At 45.0% G+C, this 14,569-nt stretch overlaps 1 long non-coding RNA gene and 1 pseudogene across 1 annotated transcript; both read left to right on the forward strand.

Annotated features, from left to right (window-relative positions):
• Positions 1 to 8,015: 8,015 nt before the first annotated feature.
• Positions 8,016 to 8,491, forward strand: LOC112321157 (small ribosomal subunit protein uS17-like; annotated as a pseudogene).
• Positions 8,492 to 9,762: 1,271 nt separating this feature from the next.
• On the forward strand, positions 9,763 to 14,554 carry LOC123478484 (uncharacterized). Its single transcript, XR_006653691.2, has 4 exons — positions 9,763 to 9,932; positions 12,144 to 12,273; positions 13,187 to 13,250; positions 14,452 to 14,554. It is a non-coding gene; the product is annotated as an uncharacterized lncRNA (long non-coding RNA).
• The last annotated feature ends 15 nt before the right edge of the window (positions 14,555 to 14,569 follow it).

Raw genomic sequence — 14,569 nt, forward strand, 5'->3', positions numbered from 1 at the left:
AGTTTGAGTATCTTTTTTAAAATTTCCTACCTGGTAAGTGTAGTAAGATTTGAACCGAGATCTATTACATTTCAAAAACGCACTTTCTTTCACTACTAGGGATTCTGACTTTGGTGAAGGAGAGAATACATATTGAGAATACAGCAGCCTCATTTTACATATGGGGCAACTCATTTTACATATGAGGCAACTGAGGAACCTCAGTTTACATATGGGGAAACCGAGGAGCCTCATTTTATGTGAGGGGCAACTCACTTTACATATGGGGCAACTGAGGAATGCTGTGTCAAGTTGACCTAGCCCTGAAGAGGCGGACCTTGGGTTTGAACCTAGGTCTCTAACTCCAGGATGTTCTCTCTGTAGGCAGTGTAGCTTATACTCTGAAGGCAGACTACCTTGACTTAAAATCAGGCTGGAACACTCAGCTCTCTGTCCTGGGTGAAGTTACTTCACCTCTCTCAGCCCCTGGCTGTTCGTTAGTAGGGTAACAGTACCTTCCCCAGAAGTGGGGTGTCTGAGACGTAAGGAGATCACCTGTAACACAGCACTTAGATCAGGGTCCGGCACATCTTAAATGCTCAGTGAGCGTTGGCGTAACAAGAACCACCTTTCTGAGATGCAGAGAACACAGGCCAGCATTCAGTAAGAAGCTTCTGTGGATCACCCCAACTATTATTACTTTATATCAGCACTAGTGGGTGAAGAGAGTACTTTACTGGAGTCAGCCCTGTCACCTTAACCTGCCTCTGCGACTTACTGAGTATGTGACCTTAGGCAAGTAACTTAACCTCTTAAGCCGTGGCTTCTCCCTGACTGGCATGCAGAAACCAGTACACCACACAGAGCTGTCGCGAGTTTGAATTAAATAACCTATGGAACATGCACAGGGCAGTGCCTGGCAGAGCGTAAGCTCAGTCGATGCTGGCAAACACCCTCCTGTCCCCTTCTTCTGCAGCGCACGCCGCCTTTCGTTTCCAGGGCGACAGGTCGGAATGTCTGAGGCAGGGATCACCGATGGGCAGGGTCACCATGTGTTGTGTGTTTGAGAATTAGATTCAGAACTTGAATCTCTGAACAGTCCGAAGTACATTTTGTGCTTAGAAGGTAATAATAATGAAACTAAAAGAACAAAACATGTAATTTCTGGGAAGAAATGCAAGATGCTTCCTCAAAACTGGAAAAAGTTCTACTGACTTTGTGTTTAAAAGAGAAAGTGTAAATAAATAAATGAACAAGTAAATAGGAACATTCAGTATAGCTGTGGTGAATCTGTGTCCCTCCAGTAGCCGGGAGATGCCTTTCCCTCCAGTTGTTCCCTGCTCCTTGCTCCTTGTCCAGGGTTTGGAAAGAACCCTAGGAGGAGGAGAAACTAGGAGGCCCTGCAATAACCCGATTCAGGCCCCAGCTGGTATGAGGTTCTTTTGGAGACTAACTCTTCTCTCTGTAAATGACAATGAGACCTAAATGCACCACAAAAATCCACATGGGGGGTGAGAAGAGTCTTTTGAAGGACTGCTGTTGCTGAACTTGAGTCAGTAAAGGCTTTTCTGTCTCTGGAACAAGCCCATATCTCATTCCTCAAAAACTGCTGAGCAAAGCCCTAGGAGTAGCTGCCAAAGCCCAGATGTCAAAGAAAAAAAAAAAGAAAAAAAAGAAAACCCAGTACAAGAATTGTCCTTTTTGCTTCAGCATCTCCCTGGGATAATCCATCCCAGATGTCCCGGAGCTTGGCTGGTTTTCGGACGGGGCTCGTGCTTTCTCCCCCACCTCCTCGGAAACAGTGATAAATACTCAATGGACTCAGGTTCCTGGCTCTTGAAGCCCCTGCAAAGAAGGGAAAGCAGAACTGGCCCCTTGCAGTAGGAGTTAATTTCAAGGTTAAATGACAGTTATAAGGGCCTCAAATAAGATTTTATTGTATAGAAATAGCACAGAAAAATCTCAGAATTGGAAGTAAACTTTGAGATTGTTTAGTCTCACTTTTACCTAAATCACAAATATACATCAGTTCTAATCATGTGCACACCAAGCTCCTTCTAAGCTCTAGGATACTAGTATGTTGAAGGTACTGTCCTCTCAGGAAAACAGACACTCGTGACCAGAGGACAGGTCCGTCTGCAGTAGCGCTTTAGTGGAAATGTAAGCAAAGACGACGAGTAATAAACTGTGAGCCTGGAAATGTGTGCGGAAACTATGTGTATGCTGGGGGCAGGGTGCTAGGTCTTCCGAGAAAAGTAGACTATCAGCAGGTAGCAAAGAAGCCAGAGGAGAGGGCCTTTCATGTAGCATGAACAAAAGCAGAGTGGCATGGAGATGCTTGATATTTCCGAGGAAAAGCAAGTGGCCTTGAGTGGTTGGAGTTTAGATACGTGAGTAGGAACGTGCTGGGGATGAGTTTGGAAAGAAATTGGGGCCAAATTATAGAATGCTTTATGTCCCGTGCCAAGGAGTTAGAGTGTATTCATTCAGTGGGCAAAAGACAACTATCAGTTTTGGGCAGGATGTGACATGATCAATTATTGGCTTTAGAACAACTCCGACAGCAACAGGAAAGAGCGATGGGACCCAGGGAGATATTAGAAATAGGGAGTCCAGTTAGGAGGCAGGTACCGTGGTTCAAGGGAGACATGTTGAGAGTCTTAATTATCTAAGGCCTTATTAGAAGAAATGTGCAGAGGATGGACTGAGAAACAATTTGGAGTCCGTAGTGGCAAGACCTGGCAACCAATTAGACAAGGTATGGAGGCAGGGTCAAAGGTGGTTCTGAAATTTCTAGCCTGGGTGGCGGGCGAATGGCAGTGCTGTGGTGTGAAATAGTTTTGGCAAGAGGTCATCTCAGAGATTTCTAGGGGTCTGAGGAAGGTGCTCATTTCCCTTCTGGATGGGTTACATGCCCACAGTGCATCCGCTTGGTAGTGTCTAAGAGGCTGTATGGACCAGGAGCTCAAGAAGATGGATTCTGAAGGGAAGGGGAGGGATAAGAGCCCCACGGGACATGGGTGTGTGAGCCGAGAAGGCTCGGGAAAGAACTCCAGAGAACACACACTTGTTTTGGAGAGAATACGGGTGATGATTTGGAATCAAAGCAGAGCTCAAATTTTAGCTTTGCTGCTTACAGCGAGACTTCCTATGTCTTCCTTTCTTCATCTAGACATAACACTCTACTTTTAAGCATTTTCTTCAATGTATGGCACATAGTAAGCTTATATTAACCGGTCATTATTGCAAGTATTGTTTTTGTGTTATCTAGGGTCATGCAGAAGGAGGAACTGGGAAAAAGACACAGAAAGGGTCTTTAGAGAATTAGGTGAGTCAGGCAAGGATGGAAAGGAACTCACAGGCCGAGAAAGTCTCAGAGGAGACGAGGTCAATGTCACTGTCACAAAAGAATGAAGTGGCAGTTCAAAGAAGTGGTCAAACACAAAGCAGGATATCCAATCTCAGTCAGAACTTTAACATCCGAAGCACGAACTAGCACGTTTCCCCTCTCATATTTGTGGTCATGGAAAGTACAGGCAGTAGAACCCAGTTCTGTCCAGGTGGGAGATCAGCCCCCTCGGCACTCTGGGAAGGGCCTTGTTGTTGACGCTGCCTTCCTGGTGGACTCTGGCCAAAGTTAATAGAAAGTTACATGCCTGTCTCCTTTGGCTCTGAAGGAGTGCTTCTGGGAATCTGTTTATTGACATCCTTGCACAGACGCGCGCACACACACACACATCTTTCATGCAGATTGGTTTCTAAAAGCCATAGCACAGGAGGACGCAGATGTCCACCAGTAGGAACACCGGTACATGCGTAGTCCACATGGTGAGGTCCATGTTAACAATAATACGATGTAGTCATTCAAAAGCGTGAAGCGGTGCTTTGAAGAATCAAGGAAAAACGTTGCAGGTGTGTTGTTAGGGGTAAAAACAAGAAAAACTTCGTATTAGTAAGCACTATGGTATAACCCACAAATGTATGTGAATACATAGTTGGTGAAGGTAACAGGAATTATCTGTGGGACATGGGACGATGGGGGACTTTCTACTTCTGTTATATATTTGTGTTGTAGGACCTTTACAACAACAAATATGCATCTAATCTGTGATAAAGATAATTTTTAAAAGTCTTTATCAAATATTAAGAGATAGTCAACGCAGTGGTAAGAAAATGGTTTAGAGTCAGATGCTTGGGTTTGGATCCCAGCTCCATTATTTGTTGTGTGACCTTGGACACGTCCCTTTACTCTTCAGTTTCCTCATCTATAAAATGGGGATAATAATACCTACTTCGTAGGGTTGTAGTGAGTAAATGAGTTAGTGTAAGTAGGACCGCTCAGAAAGATGCCTACTGTGTGTTAATCGGAAATGATGGTGTGAAGGGAATGATGACTAATAAGAAGCTAATTGGCAAATGGAAAATCATCACGAACATTAGAGGGAGCTGTATTGGCAGAGCAGGTTTCTGAGATTACGGTTTGTCCAGTCCCTGATTAAACACCTCCCCCAGTGAGGAACTCACTCATTACCTGTCAAAGTGGCCCCTTCCACTCCTGGGCAGTTCTAATTGTTAAGGAACATAGTCAAGGTCATGGACTTTAGAGTGAGACAGATCTTGTTTGAATCCAGACAGTACCCTGTCTATGTGCCATCAGGCAGTTTGTCCTAAGCCCCAATTTTCTCTAATGAGGATTCAGATAGTATCTGTAAACTGGAAACCTGATGAAGAGTAAATGAGATTACGCCCAGAAAACACTTAGCACCATATCTGGTATGCAGTCAGTGTGCAATAAATAGTAGCTATTTTTACAACTCTAGCTAGTCATCCTTCCTTATTGGAAGTAGAAAAGCATGGGCCACCGACTTCGTCTTTGTCCTTGTTAGCCATCTGGAGGTGGGCTGCACGCCCAAAGGTTATTTTGGTATAACTTTGGATGGTTTTTGAGTGGTGGAAGGCAACAGGAAAAAGGGAACCATCCTTTCTCTTTACAGGCGGGGCAAGAGGGAAGGTAGGTGTCTCCGTGCCCACTGAGCTATGATTTACTGCCTCTTGGTCATGTGAACAAGTGGAACAGCCTATTCTGCGACAAGGGGCTGTGGAGCGAGAGCCACATAAAAGTGGGGTGGAAGTGGAGGATTTGGGGTGACGATCTCCGGAGAAAACTGCAGCAGGCGGACGGAGAATAGGTGAAATGCTCTCTAAGCTTCGTGTCAGCCTGTCCAGTCCTGGCCGAGACCTTACTGATGACATAGTTTTGCTCCATAAGCTAGGTTGTTTCCAGGGTGCTGTGTTTGTATTCTTTCCCTGCCATTTATTAGTGAATGTTTCCACTGTGTCTCTCCAAAGTTAAAGGGAAAATATTGGGGCAAACCTTGGTGTGTGAATGGGTGGGAGGCTCAATCTGCTCCAGCATCCAGGTGCAGGGGACAGCAGCTTTTCTGAATCAGGCTTTGAGGAATAAGTAGAGGGATTGGGGTAGATAGAGAAAAACTTAGGAGCCTCTAGCTCCCCAACCTTAGGGTCTCCCCGAAGGGGAACAGGCAGCCAAGCCACTGAGAGCCCACTCAGCGTTCCTTGTCTTTAGCAGAGCAGTGGGGGAACCCTCCATGGCTGCGCTGCCAGGCCCCCAGAAATGGATTGACAGGAGGGTAGAGTGGAATAGGGCAAGGAGAGCAAATACATGTCATATCATGGCCCACACTGTTCGTGGTTTCCTAGAGTGATGCTTGAAGTTCCAGAGCAAAGGGCTGGGCTTGGTGGAGCTCGATGTATCAGTCTTATCTGCTGTGGGGTCTGGGCGGGGGGAGACCTGAACTTCTGCCATGGAGTTGCTATTCAGTTATAGCGAAAGAACACGGTCCCTGAGCCAAGGCCCCTCCTGTGTGAATCCCAACTCTGCTCTGAAATAGCTATGTGACCTTAAGTCCCTCAAACATTCTGAGCCTCAGTTTCCTCATCCTCACTCATCCCTTCCGCAAACAGGTGGTGGGCACCTACTGAGTGCCAGGTGCAGTTAGAGCTGCAGGTGGTAAGAAAGAGAACTAAAACGTGGTCATTCTCTTCAGGAACCAATCGAGGGGAGAGGCGAACAATGACGAAACGAGGACAGTGCGAAGCGTCGGTTCTGCAGAAGTCTCAGTACAATGAGAGCAGAGAGGACACACAGTTTGTGAAAGACGGGAAAGACTTCAGAGAGAGGCTTACAGACAAGCTCCTCCCCGCAGGGCGAGTGACAGCTCACCCAGATGGAGAAGGGGCTCTCTATGGAAGGTCACAGAGGCATGACAGAGGGCGGTGTGTTCAACAAAAGGTGAGTTCTTCCTGGCTGTCGTACAAGGCAGCATTGCCTAAAGGGCAGTGCGGGGGATGCTGATTCCAAGGGACGGAGGAGGGAGGAAGGCTCTGTGGCAGGAATCAGGTTAGCGAGAACCGAACTCGGGTGTGCCGTAGGCACGGGTTCGTTTCCTGGAGGACTTCTCAGAACCTCTGTAACACACTGAACTTCCCCATTGGCATGTTGAGAATAAATGAACTTTTAAAAAGTATATGTATGAAGTGGTCAGTGATTTAAATTTTGACAAGTAAGACCTCACATGGTCTTCAGAACCAAAGTAGAGAAACCAGCCAAGGTTTGGTTTTCTTTAAAGGGGAGCGGCACGTGCTTGCTCTGAAGGTGCGAGAATACTGTCATAGTTCAGTCGAGAGTCTGAGCCCGCTTCAGGACATCATGAAGTGTTTATGAACAATGGCTGTCTCACTGACGAACTATTCCGTCTGATCGTAGAAACGCGACTGCAACATTTTTGTGATCCATGGTAATTAAGAGCTCCAGTTCTGGAGACAGGCAGACCTGGGTTCAAACCCCAGCACCACCGCGTTCCAGCTCTGTTCACCCGAGCTCCTCGCCTGGAGAGTGGGGATGCGGAGTATCTCTCTGAGTGTCGCTGTGAGGGTGACGTAGTGTGTGTCGTTAGCAGAGTGCCTGGCTCCACAGTAATCATGGAATACCTAAGGGCTAACAGCCATTTTTATTTTCACCGAAACCTGGACTTTCACCTTATTACCTTCTAGTTACACCCCTGGAGGGGGAAGCCAAAGGAGATTGGGGCTAGAAAACGAAAAGCTACCACCACGCTGCTGTGAAAACATCTCAGAGTGAGCCAGAGCTTATCAGATTCTAGAAACACAGTATCATAGACAAGGCAGTCTGACACAACTATTTAAATCCAAAGAAGATCCTACAGACACTGGAAGTAAGTGTCCTTTCAGTGACCTGATGATTTCAGGCAAGGGGAATGCCACCCCCTGGTGGCGGACATGGAGGAGGCCTGAGGCCCATCTCTAGCTGTATCCCCTGTAGCAAAGGTCATGCAGATCTTTGCCCACCTCTGATTTTCCCGAGACCCCTGGGCAGTTGATTTCATTTGGGCCCATTCTCCAAATTTGCAATCACATGATCTCTTGCTTTACTGAGAAGGAAGTTCAAGTGCCAGGTAGCATTCTGGATCTCAGTATAGACAGGGAATGGATCAGAGTCTTTAGTGGGATTTACACAGAAGAAAACCTCAAGTTGTCCATAAATTTGGGCATCTCATGTTTCTGTGGAACAGGTTTCTTTTTTTAGTCATATAGGAGGTGTGAAAAACAATACTTTTTGCAGGCTTAAGGTCTAAATAGGAAGTTACTGAAGAAGACGTGATAGAAACCGTATTTCTGGACCAGGTTATTTCTAACTCCCGTCCAACTCCTCCAGCATTAGGAGATCAGAGTACAGAAATCCTTATGGCTGAAGATGGGGAAGGCGGATCCTCTTTTCAGTGCGTATAAGAACTGTGGGCTCTGTATCTCTGTGTTCATGGGAAGAAATCATCTGGAAATCAGGAACTATATAAAAGGCCCTAAACTACACGATGTTTTTGCTTGCTTGTTTGTTTCAGCTGTGATTAAAAGTAATCCAGGTAACACAGATAGCTTTGGCTTGCTATTTGAATCATGGAAGAGCTACCTGGCCTTTGTTTCAGGCGGCCGCGAAGATGGCAGACATTCAGACAGAGCGTGCCTACCAAAAGCAGCTCACCATCTTCCAAATAAGAAGAGGGTCCTGCTTGGAGAAACTGGCAAAGAGAAGCTACCGCGGTACTACAAGAACATGGGTCTGGGTTTCAAGACACCCAAGGAGGCCATTGAGGGCACCTACATTGACAAGAAATGCCCCTTTACTGGTAATGTCTCCATCCGAGGGTGCATCTTGTCCAGCGTGGTGACCAAAATGAAGATGCAGAGGGCCATCGTCATCCGCCGAGACAACCTCCACTACATCCGAAAGTAGAAACATTTTGAGAAGCACCACAAGAACATATCAGTGCACCTGTCTCCCTGCTTCAGAGATGTCCAGATCGGCGACATCGTCACAGTGGGGGAGTGCTGGCCCCTGAGCAAGACCGTGCGCTTCAGCGTGCTCAAGGTCACCAAGGCCACGGGCACCAAGAAGCAGTGCCAGAAGTTCTGAGACTGGGTCCCTGCCCATGCCCCCAAATGAAACAAAGTTATTTTCTCAGTCAAAAAGAAAAAAAGAGCTACCTGCTCTTTGGGGAGAAAACCAAAGACTCTAGTACCATTTTTGGACACCTTTTAGAAGAGCAAATATGTTAGGGGTATGGTCACATGGTTATGAAATAGTTGCGGCAGATTGAGTTCAGCCCTCTAGCTGTATAAGGCAGTGATTTGGTGCTGGGAGGGGGAAGAGAAAGCAAGAACTGAGAAAAGTTGGTTACTGGGAGACAGTCTGTCTGGAGCACCAGCGTCTCCCCCATCAGCTAAGATGGCAGCACGGGGAGGTTCTTACACTGACTGAGTGCAAAGCTCGAAATATCAAAGGAGAGGGCCCGAGTGTGAAAAGTTAGCAAGGTAATTGGGTAGAAGAAAAAGCCCTTCCCACGCTTCCGGTACCAGATTGGGGGTGGGATCAGGGGAAGCCAGGCACATGTGCCATAGAAGGCAAAATGGTGCAGGGGGAGGTGCTGGACCAAAGAGGCCTGTCAGTCTAGCCTGGGGAAAGAAGGGATTGGTTGGGAGACGGACCCACCCAAAGTGTGCAAAAGTTTGGGGAGTTGATGAGTCATTTTGAGAAAGCACCTGGTCCATCCCAAGCCCAAGGTAATATAATCCCAGGGGAACAAAGAGGCTCTCTTGCTCATTACTGGAAAGTGCATGGTACACTCACCTGTTCTCTCCATGGGCCACCTGCTTTAGCAGGCAGGGGCCTGTGGCCTCCAGGACGCAGCCTCTCTCTCTCTTTCTCTTTTGCACCTCATGATGCACTCACTGATGTGTTTACACGCTCTCCTGAGAGTATGTGACCTTGGCCCTAGCAGCCATATGGCCCGTGGCTGTGCAGGCTCCACACACAGGCTCCAGGAGGGAACCTGGAATGCGCAGCAGCTGGTAGCAAGCTAAGCTACCTGGATGGGGACTACAACCAGTTAGGCACCATCTGCAGGCTCCAAAGGACTGTACTTTAAAGTGGAGCAGGAACTCTGGACACTGGCTTTTGCTTGGCCTTGCTGAGGACAGTTGGACTTCGGCCATGGGAGAGAGAGAAGGGCTTTGAGACGGCAGTCCACCATTCTCCCAGAATGTGCAGCACTGAATAAAACCTCTTTCCTTTTTCACCTGCACCTGCCTCACCAGTTGGCTTCTGTGGTGGCAGGCAGCTGACCCCCGGTTTTCTGTTCGGTTGTAAGTGCACCAATGGTTTTCTCTTTTCCTCCAGACCTTCCATTATCGGTAATGAGAAAACCTCTACACAAGATAGCGGACAATAAAGCCAACCTCGCTGATAACAAAAATTCTGAACCACAACACAGTTCAGTCAACACTGATAGCTGTGGCAGATCAAAAGCAGGACTCAGGACTCAGGAAGAAAGGCCCACCTAGCAGCAGGGCTACAGGTAAGGTAACCAAGCCCGTAAACCAGGACCCTGATCCACACTTTGAGGTAATCTTTTTTTTTTTTTTTTTAGACACATGCTTGGTTTAGGGTAGTTTCTTATGTCGCTGTGACTGTTTCCTTTTTCTAAATTTAATTTCATTCCTTTCAGTTCTCTTTTTTAAAGACATTCAACAATACCTAAATAGTTTATTGGTGAATATTTGAATATAGTATTTGGAAGTACTTTTAATGAAGACCTGTTTGAGATCAAACAGCTTTGTTTAATCTTCCTAAACATCTGCCCTGCTCTGAATTACTAGTTAATGTTAGAAAAGAGTTTTTGATTCTTAAAAATGGAGAAACTAGGGATCAGGGAGATTGACTTGTTCAAGGTCAGCCTGGTAATTAAAAAGCAGACTTCCTGAATCACACACGATTACTGTTTCCACTCCACTGTGCTGCCCCCATGAAATTGCATTAAAACGGTGTGTTTTGCACTGGCCAGTGGGGCTCAGTTGCTTGGAGTGTTGTCCCGTAAACCGAAAGGTCATGGGTTTGATTCCCGGGAAGGGCACATACCTGGGCTGTGGGTTTGGTCCCACTAGGGGTGCCTGCCAAAGGCAACCAGTCAATTATTTCTGTCACATTGATGTTTCTCTCCCTCTTTTTCCTTCCCTTCCCATCTCTCTAAAATCAAAAAGCATGTCCTTGGGTGAGGATTAAAAATAAAAAGTAAAATAAAAGGGCTTTTTTTAGACAAGGAATGCTCACTGAGGTTGTTAAAAAAAAACAAACAAACCCTGAACAAGTGTATATCTAGAAAAAGAAATTAGAAATCTTGAATTATGTTCTTTACTTTTGTGTGTGTGTATTCAGGGGCAAAGGAGAAATCAGATTCATTTGAGTTTACACTATAAAAAACTTGTATTTTCCCCTTTTCATCCCTTCTTTGTTACCTCAGCTGATGTAATAGAACTCAAGTGTCTCCGGGGGTCCAAGTGCCACGTTCTTGCACTCAGTGCTTATCAGACCACATTTTGGTACTTTATTCAAGAAATTATTTCATTTCAGTTGTTTGTTCAGTCTGTACAACCTAATAGTATCCAAGGTATAGTACTGAGTAGTGTTCTGCTTTGGCAGAAGGACAATATGCTAATTAATCCACTGGCTTTCTCCTGGCACCTGCTGCTCTCCCTTAGCTAATTCCCAGAATTCTTTGGGCTTGGCACTCAAGACCCAGGTCTCAGGTTGCAGCCCTGGCTGAAAGTAGCTGTCTTCCTTGACCTTCTCTACGGTGCTTATGAACTGATAACTCAGTACGTCACTGCTAATTTTAGCCCTGAGTCAACAAAAGTAGCCTTAGAAGAGTTGTTTCCATTTTCACATGTCCACGTGAAAATGAATTTTTCAGCAATGACTGTGATAAAAACAAAGCACCAGAAAGAAGTAGCCATTCAGACTCCATTTTGGGTGGCACTAAAATTTTAAAAATTTTACTATTTTGTAAGATCCCAAAGTCTTAAGAGCTCCAAACTGACAATCCTATATCAATACAATAGCACAGAGTATAACATTTAAAATATAATTTTGTGCTGTAACCATGTTCTTGCATTTGAACTGTGCTTTTAATATTTCTAGTTTATTGTTGGCTAATTGCTAACTGTTCATTTTCTGAGACTTGGATATTTAAATATTTTGTGAAAGTGGTGATAATAAATGTTATAGTTTTAATATCCTCATACGTGATAATACGGTGGTACCTATTATTGGCCCAAAAAGTTTTAAAATTTATTATTTTGTGAAATCCCCAAGTTTTAAGAAACTACATTAGAATGCTCAGCAAAATGCAACCTAATATGAAGTTGCATTTTCACTCAGAAAACTATAGATGAAACCAAGTTATTTTCCAAATCCATTCAGCGGGAACTGGCAATCTGGATAATCCAGTCCAGTCCAGTCTCTGACGTTTCTAACACATCTGAGCCAAAACGGTCATACACAGCTCTTACATTCTTCTAAGTCAGCTAGCGGGCACGGGAAATTTCAAGGTGGATGAGGGTTCGCTATTTTCCTACAATCTCTGTGACAAGTTAGAAAAAACAAAACAAACCTAAGCCCAGATCACACTGTTGTACACATAGGTTTTAATAGACATTTATGTGCAAGCATTCAGAAAAAACGTATGCTACTTGTTCTCTACGCTTAGTGAAGCCATACTTCTGTTTCGTAGGTTGCTCACCACCTTCCAAGAAAAGTCCACATAAGGTGGACTAGATAGTATTCCAGAGATGAGACTGTCCTGTCCGGTTGACAAGAAGCAACCAGAAATCCTTGGACAAAATGGCAGGAAGCAAGACCAGGTAGGGGTCAAGCCTCAGGCACCAGGCCTCCCTAGATTAGCTCTTTTTCGTGCAAGGATGGGGAACCACTATGAAATAGTTTAGTAAGTTCACATACCCTGACTGCCTCTAGTTTCACTAATGAGAACCGCTACTACTGTTTACTATATTGATCAACAAACTATTGATTTCAAAAGGAAAATCTGCTTCACACATTTGCTCCAATTACCAAAACCTTTGGTGGTGACTAAGATGTGGATACCAGCAGCACCTGTAACAGTCGCCTGTGGCACTTTTCATTACAGCACCTGTCACCTCATGGCACATGCAAACTACTAAAATTCTATGCCACGCAAAAAGTATATTTTTTGCTGATCTGACAAAAAATAGGTATGATTTTGAACCATTCACACCTGTTGTCATTTTTTAATCTGACACTCTAAGGGGAAAGAGGTCGGTGCCCCTGACTCAATAGTCAGGTTCTTGCGGCACGGCGGTTGAAAATCACCAGCCGTCCACTCCCGGAGTGGGAAATCCATGTTAGAGCTGCCACTTGCCACTGGGGGAGCGTGCAACCTGACACAAGCATAAAAACCCTCACACATAACTGGGAAAAGAAAAAATACTGTGTGACTCTCCCCATTTCTCAGGACCCCAGAGATTTTGTTTCAGGTGGGACAAAGAGAAAAGGCAGTGTGGAGACAGGGAAGAAGGGCAAGGCACCTGTTCTGTAACCCCCCACCCCACCCTGCTGGGGTGCCCGTGCCGCCCTTCCAGCAGCTGCAACTACCTCGTATCGGGGCTCCTTGGTAACGCACAGAAATGCCCAGGCTTCTTACAAAATGATTGTTGCAAGACTTATTTTTATTATGAAAAGTAGAATTTAACAAATCATTTTACTTTTATTATTTTGAATCATTTTTATCAATTCTAGGTGGAAGCACATTATCGAACAGGGAACAAATTAAAAATGGAGAAAGATTACCGACCCATTCACGGTGAGCACAATTTTACTGGAAAGGAAATGAAATAAACTTTTAAAAGGCAAAACTAAAGGTCTTAAAAATAAGGTTATTCTACACCAGATGCGAGTTTGTAGTTCCCAGTGTTCTGAGCTGCCTGAGCAAGCACGCCCCCTCGTGGCCTTTCACAGGAACCAGAACAAAGTTAAACCAGTCAGTTCTTAGGTCAAACAGAACGCATGTAAATATGAAATTATTAAATTAGTACCTGGATGTTAGGGTGATTTGGAAAGAATTAAATTCATTGGCTTCTGAATTCGAAATAGTTAAAGATAGATGCAGCTAAAATAGTCTTTAATGTGCAAAAATGCCAACTTTTATTATTAAATTTATATTTTCTTTATAGGTTAAACTTTAAAAAAATACACTAGATCAAAATAAATTGAGCTACAGCTGAAATTATGTAGTGACTAATGAGATGCTAAGTAACCTGAGAGTGGAGGTTCTTCCACCTCGCATTTCCTGAATGCCTATTACATGCTAGGCGCCATTCTAGGCACTGGACACACCAGTGAACAAAAATAACCGCACTATTTTAAATGTAAGGGAAAGTTGTAGTCCTTGAAATGTTGACTGATTAAATACTTCCATAATTATGTTTTAATCTGTTCTGTTCTTGTTTATCTAAACAAAAAACACTGGGACATTTAGATTTATTCATTCCCTCTTGAACATATACTACACTTTAGAGAACTCAAGACTTCTGTACCAGTCGGGCATCTGGAGGTTGCTTGGGGATGTGTTGGCTATCACGTACTCTCCCTGGGCTTGGTCCACAGACCTCTGCGTGTCTGGGAGCAGGGCTTACCGATGTTCGGGGCGAGCCTTTCTCTGAAGTGCTTTGCTCCAGTGCTTTCAAACTGACCTCCTGGAATGCTGTTTTACAGCGGGGCATTCCAAATATAACCTCAGATTGTGGTAAATGTCACTTAATGGTTCTCAATCGTCAATAGTAGGGGCCACTTTTATTTGGGGGAAGGAGTGGTCACAGTGACTGGCCTTAGGAGGTAAGGACCAGGGGGCTAGATGAATCCTGCAATGGAGTGAGTGTTTCCCCGTAAGAACTGTCCCACCCAAAAGACCAACAATGCCTTCCCACCTAGAGACAGTGAGCTGGTGTCACCTGGTACAGAAACGTCTTCAAAAGTTTTTTTTAAAAAATGTTTATTGATTTTAGGGAAAGAGGGAGGGGGAAGAGGAGAGAAAGAGAGAGAAACAGAAACATCAACGGGAGAAACTTCGATTGGCTGCCTCCCATATGCGCCCCAACCAGGGATGGGACCCGCAACCCAGGC

This window comes from Desmodus rotundus, chromosome 1 (genome assembly GCF_022682495.2).
Source record: "Desmodus rotundus isolate HL8 chromosome 1, HLdesRot8A.1, whole genome shotgun sequence".
In the NCBI taxonomy this organism is placed as follows: domain Eukaryota; kingdom Metazoa; phylum Chordata; class Mammalia; order Chiroptera; family Phyllostomidae; genus Desmodus; species Desmodus rotundus.